At 37.2% G+C, this 11,734-nt stretch overlaps 1 long non-coding RNA gene across 2 annotated transcripts; it reads left to right on the top strand.

Moving 5' to 3' along the window:
* The first annotated feature begins 10,139 nt into the window (after nt 1-10,139).
* Nucleotides 10,140-11,233, top strand: LOC115764040. 2 transcript variants are annotated; one of them, XR_004017995.1, is made up of 2 exons: nt 10,140-10,296; nt 10,346-11,233. It is a non-coding gene; the product is annotated as an uncharacterized LOC115764040 (long non-coding RNA). The 2 variants fall into 2 exon arrangements; XR_004017996.1 differs by having other exon boundaries at nt 10,151-10,296; nt 10,367-11,233.
* Nucleotides 11,234-11,734: the final 501 nt, after the last annotated feature.

The following is an 11,734-nucleotide window of genomic DNA, read 5'->3' as shown; positions in this document are numbered from 1 at the left end:
TCATAGATTGCGATGGCTGTCGCGATTTCCTGTGCAGTTCTCTTCGGTAATTTCGGTCTTTTGGCATATTTTCGCAGACCATTAGCGAGGGGCTTTTGGAAATCAGTAAATATTTATTTACTATTTATTTGGCCAACAGCAAGTTACGTGATATAAAACGGGACGCCGAAAAAAATGTAAAGGTAGTTGAATCTTGCCAACAAATCAATATTAAACCAATGTATATAAAACAATCCAAGCCCAGGAGTTACGTTATTTACCCAAAAATGCAACTACGTTCGATTATCTGATTGCCGTCTAATAGTAGAAGGTCGAGGGAGCCAATACATAAAATGATAGTCGTTTTTGATATTCTATTTATTTGCAAAGATAGGGGTTACATACACACACAAATAGTTGATAGGCTTGCAGCTTAATGTCTCGATCATATGTAGAAAACATTTCTGAGAGAGAGTTTTTCAGATGAAAGGTTAACTTAAACTCACCACCAGAGAGTGATCGACTAGGCGATACCCCGTACATAAGCTTCAGGAAAACATATTTTATTTTTGTTTCTATTGCGCAATTAAATGTTGGTAACCTTTGCCATGTGAAGGCAATCATATGCCAAATACACACACAGTCCATGACAGGAATAAAATGGCAAACGGTCCTTTTGAGCATGCCACACTTTAATGCATAATCGTTGGCTGCACGCGAAATAAACTGCAATGTTGTGTGGGAAAAACAACTATTACGCATACGTGCATGTAATGACCACGAGGCAAAAAGGACATATATGTATATTATACCCATGGTCGTTGGCTGGACAACAATTGCCAATAATGCAAGAGGCATTAACAGGCGCGCCGCTGATTTTTGCGAATCGGACGTGTAATCTGCCTATAGTTATTAACATGGCTTTATTAGCAAGTGGCTTAAACCGCAGCAGCTTATAGCGCCATTTGCAACAACTGACTGAATGTAAACAAGTAAGAAACGATGGCAACGAAAGCAGATGACATTTTAACTGTTTCCATTAGAATTTATTTTAAATAATCTTTAGTCACAAATACTAAGTATCGATGTTAGCGATTCAAGGCATATAAGTATCTGAAAGATACTTGTTATGTACACTGGGAATTTAACTCGTTTTCAGACAAATAATAGTAGAGACTAACGGAGTTAGCTCACTCTATTTTTAAAATTTTTTAAATATATGAAAAATATTAGATTATTTTGTATTGTAGAGTAAGACTTTAAAAGTATGCGGATAGATATGCTTTAAGAGCCAAGATGAGCTAATGCAGAGGATCTCATAGCAGGTGCCATCGTAGCTGGCCAAAGCGAGCTGTTGACAGTAAAGGAAGAACGTGAAGACGGCGTAGAAGAGAACTTCTGGCTGTGTCAGATTTGCTGACAACTGACAGCTCCCAACTCACAGATGCAGTGAAGCTTCAAGGAACTAAATATTGATTAGCGGTCGATGGGGACGACACATGTCCTGGCTCTTTTGGTAGATGAGAGCAACATGTTGATGAAATTCATGCGTACACGTTGTAGGCCAGCGAATAGAAGTGTAGAAGCGTAGAAGCAAGCAGGAAGCCCAAATGGCGGAAACATTCCACACATACGACACCAAATAGTTCAGTGCAATCCGATTATCCCACGAATAGCTGCAACGGGCCGTGCAAGTCTGCAATGCAATCGAACATTCCTTTAAAGCAGTACTGAGCGTACTGAGCTCGGCAATGGCAACTTTGGCTGAACTGGGCTAGTGCTGGGTCACAGAAAAGAGTTCAGCATGTAGCAGCAGACATGCCGACGCAGTGGTTGGAATCAATTTCTGTATAATCCGCTAATTAGCTGCCCTTTTTTTCAGCATTACACGCCTCGACAAGTTCAAAAATGAGACTCAATCTACCCTCTATTCCTCTGATAAGAGGGTATCTATACCTTAAACAGATTCACGCCTCGACAAGTTCAAAAATGAGACTCAATCTACCCTCTATTCCTCTGATAAGAGGGTATCTATACCTCAAACAGCTTCACGCCTCGACAAGTTCAAAAATGAGACTCAATCTACCCTCTATTCCTCTGATAAGAGGGTATCTATACCTTAAACAGCTTCACCTAGGTTCGCTTAATGTGCTGAGAACTTGTTAAGTAATGCATTGCAAGTCCTTATGCGGCCATAGAGTTTAGTCCGGCCTTAAACAGTGCCAAAAGGTCAAGCAGCACCGAGCAGAGGCCACATTTTCCATATGACACACACAGAACAGAACGTCACAGTCAATGGCAGAATATGTGAGCACTGACATAATGCTGCTGTATTGAAGCCCATCAGGCGAATGTATGTTAGATGTCCTGCAACTTGAGAAACTTGTCCGTCAGCCACTTGCAACTTGAATTGCGGCTGTTGCTTTAATAGAGAGCACATGCCTCACGAATCAGGTGTCTAATTGCAATATAATTGGCAGCCACCTACGCAGACAGACAGGCACAAATTTTGCGCTCATTAAACTTAAGGTCTGAATTATGGATAGCTCGAAGTGCTCGAGCATTAACCAAAGGGTATTTCAAGCATATTGATGGCATTTGCACTTAAATTAAAATTAATTCAATTATGTTCGTATATCATTAAATGTGCATGCATTTCTATTAAATTCGCCCAAAGTGATAGTAAACTGAAATCAGATCTTAAGAGATATATATTTTAAATATATACTTGTAAATTTTGGTAAAATTTACCAAGAAGTTAGAGTATGTTACATAAACATTTGTTTTGGCTTAAAGAAATTGTGAGTCTAAAAAAACAACTTATTAAAACAATTATAAATATCGAATGATACTCTATATTATATACCAGCAACGATTTTCTATCCCATGGCAGACTTACAAGAGTAAGAAAGATTGCGTCCATTTCTAACTAGCGCAGGGTATTTGCTTTAGAATATATTACTTTAAGCCAGGATAATTAGTCGACCTTTCCTCAAAGTAGTTCTTGGCCATATATATTTGTAAATCTAACTGCATCTTATTGAGATGTAGGCCTATGGCATATGGATTTACACGGAAGTGGGGCAAAAGCCCAAGCCCAAAGTGTTTTAAAAACAAACAAAGCTCGTGATAACATGTTGATTTCATCAAAATGCAAATTCAGCTTGTTTTCAGTGTGCATAGTCCTTTGAATCCTTAAGGCCCGGCATTGTAAACAAAAACAGCAAAATGCAGAAAATTGCGTATTGTGAGCTGCTTATTGTTGTTTGCGCTATAAATTATACTTAATTAAAAACAATTAAAAGCAAATCCAATTCTATTTTGCATAACGGCAAAACATAAAGGCTACGACTCAACCATCTTCCGGTAGAGTCGAGAACACATTTGTACACTGCTGCAAGCTTGTGAATTCCATAGCAAATATTTGGCAACATTTTCTACTGCTACAAAAACTAAACAAATCTGTTACATTTCAAATGTAACATGCATGCGTTCGCCCCGTCTCTCAAGCCACCCAAGCTTAGCCTTGACTCCGATGGGCAACTTCTTGAACATTGCTTTGAACGCAACCATTGATAATCTCAGCTTTTTGTCAGGCATTCGAGTTGATTTTGAAAATATTTTAATTATTCCATGCCCCAGACAAGTTTAGCACAAGCATGCAGGCCATACAAAGGTCAGCTGCAAAACTGAAGCTCAACAGTTGGCCAAACAATTTGGCAAACATGCAATCAGTGGGCAACAAAATCATGCAATTACTCTGCAACATGCAACCACTTACGTAAATGGGCCACTGGTTGAGCTTCTGGGCAGGGGGCGTGGCACACAGACATACAGACACACACGCACATACGCAGAAACACACAAGTTTGTGCAGCATAAATTCAAATTAATATCAGAGAGTCAAAGTGAGAAGATTTGACAAATATTGACAGCATAATTAATTTCTGTGCGCACTTACCCTGTGTTTGTTATTGCCTATTTAATTATTAACAATAACATGTTAATTATGCAACTTTTGCGTTTGACGATTGTAATTAATTAAAATTTTGACAACACACCCAGCACAGGTTCATTCCCACCAAAAGAGTGCGGCCCCCGGAAGGGGGAGGGAGGAGAATGGACACAAAGTTTTGTAGCTAGCCTGCGCCTAGGCACATAAAGCAAACATTGACACACTGCCACGCCCACTGGCAACTAAAGGATTTCAGTTTATATAGTATTTTGTAGCACAAAACTTGCTCGAAACTCAGCTGGCAACTGGCAGAAGCTTTTCCGACCGTCGAACTGGGCAGTGGCCAGTGGGCAGCGGGCAGGGCAGGGCAGGGCAGGGAAGGAAGGGTGCGCCTAAAACTCCCAAGAACTTTTTGCTCTACGTGGTATTGTTATTGCTATGCTGATGTTGTATTATTGTTGCGACCATACACTTTAGAGTATTGCACACTATATCATTAAGTTGGACACTTCAAGCAGAAGCTGTAAAATGAATCCTTAGCTTGAGTATCCCTAAAACATATTTATAAAGCAAACTGTAATCAATGGTAATTGGTTGGTTTTAATAACTAAATGATTTTATTTAGCTTAATTTGACATTTAAGAATTTTGATTTAGACTAAATATCCGTTAATTTGCATATATTGATATAAAACTTTATGATTGTGAAATAAATATGAATAAATATTATTTTATTATTAATATTTAATTTATATTTATTTAATATTAGTATGCTTTGCCTAAGATCATTTATAATTGCCAAGATGTGGGATAGAGATAGATGCAGATCCCTCCAGAAAAAAACAAGGATTTCTTATTTCATGAGCTTTGTTTTAATGGAGTCAGGGATTTCAAATTGTTGTCCCTTTTTTATGGTACCATAACAGACAAGCTCTCAAAGCTTTTAGTACTCATTACAGACAACTTTAATGACATTCAAGATTGACAGCAATATTGAATGAATTATGCACGGAAAATAGAGAAAATATGAAATAAGTATTTATAACTTATTGTTGCAGAATATCGATTTAGTTTTTACAAGTAAGTGATTCGAGTTAGGAAATACTTATTATTTTAAGTACAAAAAGGGGAGCAAAAAATATCTAAAAATATAAAACAAATTGAACAATACCCAAGCTAAGCTACGAGGACTAAGCTACAAGGACAATCTCGAATCTAAACAAAAATTACATTTCTAAGTTTAATATTTTATACTTGGTTTGAAGAACTCGAGCTTACCCAACTATTGAGGCCACGTTTTCGGTACGGAATACTTGATTTTTTTCAGTGTATACACTTGAAAAAAAATCCAGAAAAGCGCCGTAGTTGCGTAATCCCCATGATGAAAGTGCAGGTCAGCTGCATATAAAGGAACACTTCCTTTCCTGGTTCAAAGCATTTCCTGTCGGCAGTTTCTCCGGATTTTTCCGCGAAAAACAGCTGTGCAATCTGTTGCTAATGTTAGTGTATCTCGAGCTTCGTTCATTCAATTGTACTTAGTTTAATTTGCCATTTTGTAGCTGCTGCTGCTGCTTCTGGAGCTGTTTGGGGCTGTTGGTGGTGGCGGCGTTGCAATGCTCGGACAGCAGTTGAATCCAAAATGAAATACTTGATTTCAGTCTCCATGGAATTTGCCGAGCAAGTGCAGCGGCAAGAACAGAAGTTGGAACAGCGGCAGGAGTGCCAGAAACTTTGCCGCTTGCACAGGAAGTCAACTTGGCATCCCAGCGCCTGCCGACGCCGACACCAACGCAGAGAAGGAAGATGAAGATGAGGATGAAGACGAAGACGAAGATGGAGATGGAGATGAAGACGTTGACTGTGGAGCAGTTTACTTAAAATGTTTAGTGGAAAGTGTTTTAAAATACATTAAAAAGTTCACGGCTGCCATGGCACGCATAGAATTTATGCGAATTTGGTGAACTCTAGAGTGGAAACTTTTTACATTTGCGCCCGCCCAATCAACTTAAATATTTGTTTAGCTCAAGCAGCTGAGCTCTTAAATGGCTAAAACATACAAACCCCATATACACGGATAAACATAATACAAATATATGTAACAGCTGTAATTAATGCCTCACCAAAGAGCACGAGTCGCTACCGAGAAATCTATATGCAGATATGCGTGTATATCCATAGATCTAATGTGGTTCTGTCATGAGCACCTTTAGCTATTTGTGCTAGTCATTTAATGAGCTACTTTCATTACCCAGCTTATATATATGATATGCCCTGCCCGAGGCTCGGGCGGCCAAATATAATTCAGTGTGGGTTGTCTATGAATTCGCTCACGTATTTCCGTTTACGCCTTGATTTGATACGCTTCGCAGAAAACTGCCAAATTTGCAAATGACAAATGAGCACGAAAACAGCAAATAAGCAAAATAAAAAAAAATATAAAAAAGCAACAAATAAACATGCGTAAGTAATTTGGATATTATTTTTCCTCTTATTATTTGTAAGGAGTACGAAGTAAGAGTCATCGGCAGGTAACTGAAATTTTGATGCCCTTCAAACACCTTAGGAACGGCATGATATTGTGCTTAATTATTCTTAAACAATTCACAAATACAATCAATTTTCTATAATAAGAAACCCAAAGCAAATAGTATAAATAGTATAAAATAAATTCAATTAATATGCAGCTGGATAAAAGTTTGATAAATTTTGTAAAATATTATTACCTTAACACGATCTATCAGACATTAAGTAAAAATGAAGCAAACTATTTAATGCAAGCTGATTTAATATTAAGAATATATTATTTATGTGAAAAAAAAAGAATATATATATATATTTATAACTATTACTATATTTTAATAAATATACTTTACTTCATTATATTATATAACTATATTAATAATAATTATGTCTCGAATATTTTATAGCAAAGTTTCGGTACCCGCTGCTAGAGTATAATAATGCCATGCGAGTTGTTATTTATTGTAATTTTATATTTTTTCGCATTTCGCAGCTGCAGTACGCAATTTGCTGAAATGAACAGCTCTTATCAGCGCATCTGTTTGCTGGTTTTCAGTTCTTGATGCGACAGTTGTGGCAAAACATTAAAAAAATTTAAATATATAAACAATATTAAAGTCAGACGCAAGAGCACAATCGAGCACAACAAGCGAGGGAAATAAAAAAAAAATAAAAACGAAATAAAGAAAAATGGAAAAGCCAACCGATGTTTCCACAATTGTTGGCTTGATGTATGCAATAAATGTATTTAATTAAATAACCTATTTAAATTTGAATGCATCGGAAAAAAAAAATGAAACAAGCGAGTGTTAAAAAAGAAAAGAAACTATATATTGAATTGATTCAACAAATGGAAATAATTGGCAACAACAAAAAAATGAAAATTAATTTAACTCGCGTCAATTCAAAAATGCACAAAACGAATTATGCTGAGCAATTGACATTTTAAATTGCATTATACACAAGAATATGCATAAAATAATATGCACAGCCAATGTCCTTATCTCTGTGCAGGATAATGTACTAAAAGAAAATGCAAATGCAAATTAAATGGCTAAAGTGATTGCATACAAGCTAAAATTGCTTCAATTTATAGCAAATGTTTATTCCAATTAATTATTCAATATTTGAATAAACATTTCAATCAACAGCGCTTAAGCTGTTTATACCCTAAGCTCATTGAGGATGCGTCAAACGGGTATGATGGCTTTTTTGCAAATTTATGTAACTGGCAGAGGAAAGCATCTTCAACCCAGTTAAGTATTTATATGCTTAGATATCATCTATAGCCGACTCGATATAGCACCTCTGTCCGTCCATCCCCTTTCTGCCCATACATATGATACGATCTCTTTAGTTTGTTCGGTTCATAGATACAATTTCTCAAATATTGCTAGTCGTATCGATCTACCCATTAAATAGATAAAACGAGCTTTTTCTTGTTTGTGTTTATGTGGATGTATCTATGCATGTTTTTATACCCAGAGTGTATTATTAACACAAATTTTAAATTAGATCAACTAAATGCACATTTATAGGAAAACAACATTAGACGATGGTTCGGGGTATCTCCTAGTCGGATACTAGCGCCTATAGCTTGTTTTGCTTAAACTTAGTTTTTGGCCAGTTAATCAAACAAATAAATAAATTTAAATATCAATAAATATATATTTGTTCGCATAAATTTTAGTTAGATAACATTTTCACCACGCACCTCTACAATCGCGTGCTCCCAATTTCCACCCTTTATTTTGAAAGCCCTACAAATAAGTCAGAATAAAGTTATAGACAATAAGCTTCTTTCCTTCATTTTTGATTCTTTTAAACTTGGGTGATTTCTTTCAAACTTGGATGCATTTATTGTTGATTTGGAGACCGTGGGTTGAGGTCCCATAAGTCATATATTATGAATCTGTCTTTCCATACGAAGACTACATACAAAATTGGGTGTCTCTAGCCTTTATTGACTTCGAGATATACTCAAAAAGCAGAATTTTCATAACCATTTTTCGTATAGTTTCTGAGATCAATGCCTTCACATATTGCGACGGACAGTCAGAAGGAACATAGCTAGATAGAATCGACTATTAATGCTGACCAAGTATATATATACTTCATTCTCCCAGTTACATACATTTGCACAAAACATAGCACCTCCTTTATTAATCTTTAATGGATTCTGGCTATAGTACCTGTGCTCTTACTGGTGCACACAAATCATAAGAGAAACAAGTAAGAACGCTGCAGTTGAGTGTGCTCCACTACGAACCACTACTACCTCTTAGTCAATATAATATTTCGGTTTTCAGCAGCACGCTTTGAACTCTTGAAATCATAAAATATAACCCAATATGAATTCCGAAGTGCTTTTGCAGATACTAACTCATACATTTATTCACAACCAACAAACGCATGTGCGCAACTTACGCAGCAGGAGAGCTGCTTCTTCCCCATTTACCACACTATTGGACATTTAATTTTGAATAGGTCTTATGTTCGATATTTAGGTGCATAAATATGGCATTCAAATATGTGTATATATCAAAAAAGGAGGCTCCAATAGAGATAGAGATAGCGATAGAGATAGAGATAGAGATAGAGATAGAGATAGAGATAGAGATAGAGATAGAGATAGAGATAGAGATAGAGATAGAGATAGAGATAGAGATAGAGATAGAGATAGAGATAGAGATAGAGATAGAGATAGAGATAGAGATAGAGATAGAGATAGAGATAGAGATAGAGATAGAGATAGAGATAGAGATAGAGATAGAGATAGAGATAGAGATAGAGATAGAGATAGAGATAGAGATAGAGATAGAGAAGAGATAGAGATAGAGATAGAGATAGAGATAGAGATAGAGATAGAGATAGAGATAGAGATAGAGATAGAGATAGAGATAGAGATAGAGATAGAGATAGGATAGAGATAGAGATAGAGATAGAGATAGAGATAGAGATAGAGATAGAGATAGAGATAGAGATAGAGATAGAGATAGAGATAGAGATAGAGATAGAGATAGAGATAGAGATAGAGATAGAGATAGATAGATAGAGATAGAGATAGAGATAGAGATAGAGATAGATAGAGATAGAGATAGAGATAGAGATAGAGATAGAGATAGAGATAGAGATAGAGATAGAGATTAAATCTGTTTACCTATTTCTACAAAAGAAAAACTTGTGAGGCTCACAGAAACTATTGGGATTTTAATTGATTTTAATTTATAGATTCAGCAATTTCTTTAGACCCATAGAAGCAATATATTTCTATAGCATTTATATTTTAAAAATGAATTTCCCATGCATAAATCTGAAAGGTTGCAGCGTGTATGATTGTGTTTGAGTATGTCTATATGTAAAAAATTATAATAATTTAATAAATATAGAATTTCGAAGCTTTACAATGGCAGTTGGGTGCTGTGTTTAGGCTATCTCCTAGTGTGGCGCTTCCGACTCGAGCAGCTTTATTTGCATTGCGTCATTCATATTTCCTTGCTTAAAGCCCTTTAAGACCCATTGAAGAAACTACAGGTGCGTCAAGTAAACGAATGCAATGGTTCTTTGAAGGAAATTCAGTATTTATCTGATTGAACAACACAGAGTAAATTTGTTAACGCTCTGTGAAATGTGAAACTGATGAATTTGTTTATATAAATGTTCACGGTAAATGAACTGAAAAGTAAAAGCATATTGTTAACTTGGCTTAAAGCTGTCATTGTCAAGTTGTTTTAGTTATGAAACGCTTTTGTGTTCGTCTAGAGTAGAAACTTGTGAAAAAAAAGTCTTAAAGTTTTCTACATGATGTTAGAAGCAAAGTACATCGATTGGCGCCAAAGGCAAGTGTGTAATTAGCTATTAATTGAAATACTAAAAAAAAACCGACTTCTAGTTTGTTTTTGCACTCTTTCAGTTGTGGGCAACCTTAGAGGAATGTCAAAGTTCGTGTATGATTTGCGGACTCCAAAGTCAACTCCTGCCGAACGGCAGCAAAGCTGGCCAACAACTGAGCTGCAGCGACAACAAAATGAAAATCGAAACGCAAACGGAAACGGAAACGAAACAAAAACAAGAGAGAGAGAGAGACAGAGCGAGAGAGAGAGAGAGGAAGTGGCAGCAATGTTTCAATGCCGCAACGTTTGCTCTTAAAAAAAGCTTAAGAGAACTCTGCGCCGGGCTCTTGCAATGCCGCGCCGGCTGCATGGCCAAGTTTTCGCACACTTTTGTCAACAATTGGCCCTTCTTAAGCATATTTACACGCTTCGAGCATCAAGAGACGACAATAAACAAGCGGCGACCACTCCACACATTGGCCGCTGTCAGCTCGCCAAATTGAATTAATTGCTGCGTGTTGTCTGTGTTGGATGCTGGCATTAAAAACGCGAACGCGAAGGTGGGCGCAATTTTGACGACCATAATGACAACAATTAAATATAAATCACCGACCAGCTACATCTACATCTGCGCATCTTTTCGGCTTTCCGGCTCAGACTCAGACTCAGACTCAGACTCCGCCGCGACACACGCATACAATTAGCTTTAATGGCCATGGCCATGGCCCCGGCGCACTTGGCGTATGGTAATTTGAAAATATGGTAATTATGAGGCGGCTGTATATCTGTAGATATTAATTTTGTATTTATGTTTTGAGAAGGAGCATGAAATGGGCAGCGCTGTCTGCTCTAATTAGGCGCTCATAAATCGCGCGCCACAAGAAAGCAACAAATCCTAAATAACAATTAAAACAATTTGCAAGATTAAAAAAAAGAAAACAAAAAAACACCTTACGGTCGAGGCTTTAATATTTTAATTAAAAATTCCTTAGCCACAATATTGCCAGCGGGCAGCCCTAGTACAAGGTGTGCCAGACCCTCGTGCTGGCCGTGTCGGCCATAGCCGGCGGTCGAGTGCTCTCAATGGTCTCCGGAGGCCTATGACTTTGAATTATTGCTGGCCGAGTCATAAATTAAGTGCGCGGCTCACAGGGGGCGGCTGGGCGTGCCAGGGGGGCGTGGTGCGGGGGGCGGGGGTATGGTCGGTTCAAGCTTCTCGAGTACCGTTTAGCGCCAGCTAATAATCTGAAATGGGCGTGAGATGCGATCGTAAGACCCAGACCAAGCTAAATTAATAGGTAGATGATCCATTTTCCACGTCGGAAAAGCCCATTAAAATAAATAAATAATTAAATCGAAATGGGCGCAAATAAATTCGGAGCCATTCGCATTATGTTTCGCCTGAAAAAACATATGCCTGCATTAAGAATTTTGCTTGCAAAATATTG

Source organism: Drosophila novamexicana, unplaced genomic scaffold (genome assembly GCF_003285875.2).
Source record: "Drosophila novamexicana strain 15010-1031.04,08,12 unplaced genomic scaffold, DnovRS2.1 tig00000817-arrow-arrow-pilon, whole genome shotgun sequence".
In the NCBI taxonomy this organism is placed as follows: domain Eukaryota; kingdom Metazoa; phylum Arthropoda; class Insecta; order Diptera; family Drosophilidae; genus Drosophila; species Drosophila novamexicana.
The sequence above is the reverse complement of the archived record's forward strand: the minus strand, read 5'-3'. Positions and strand labels throughout refer to the sequence as shown.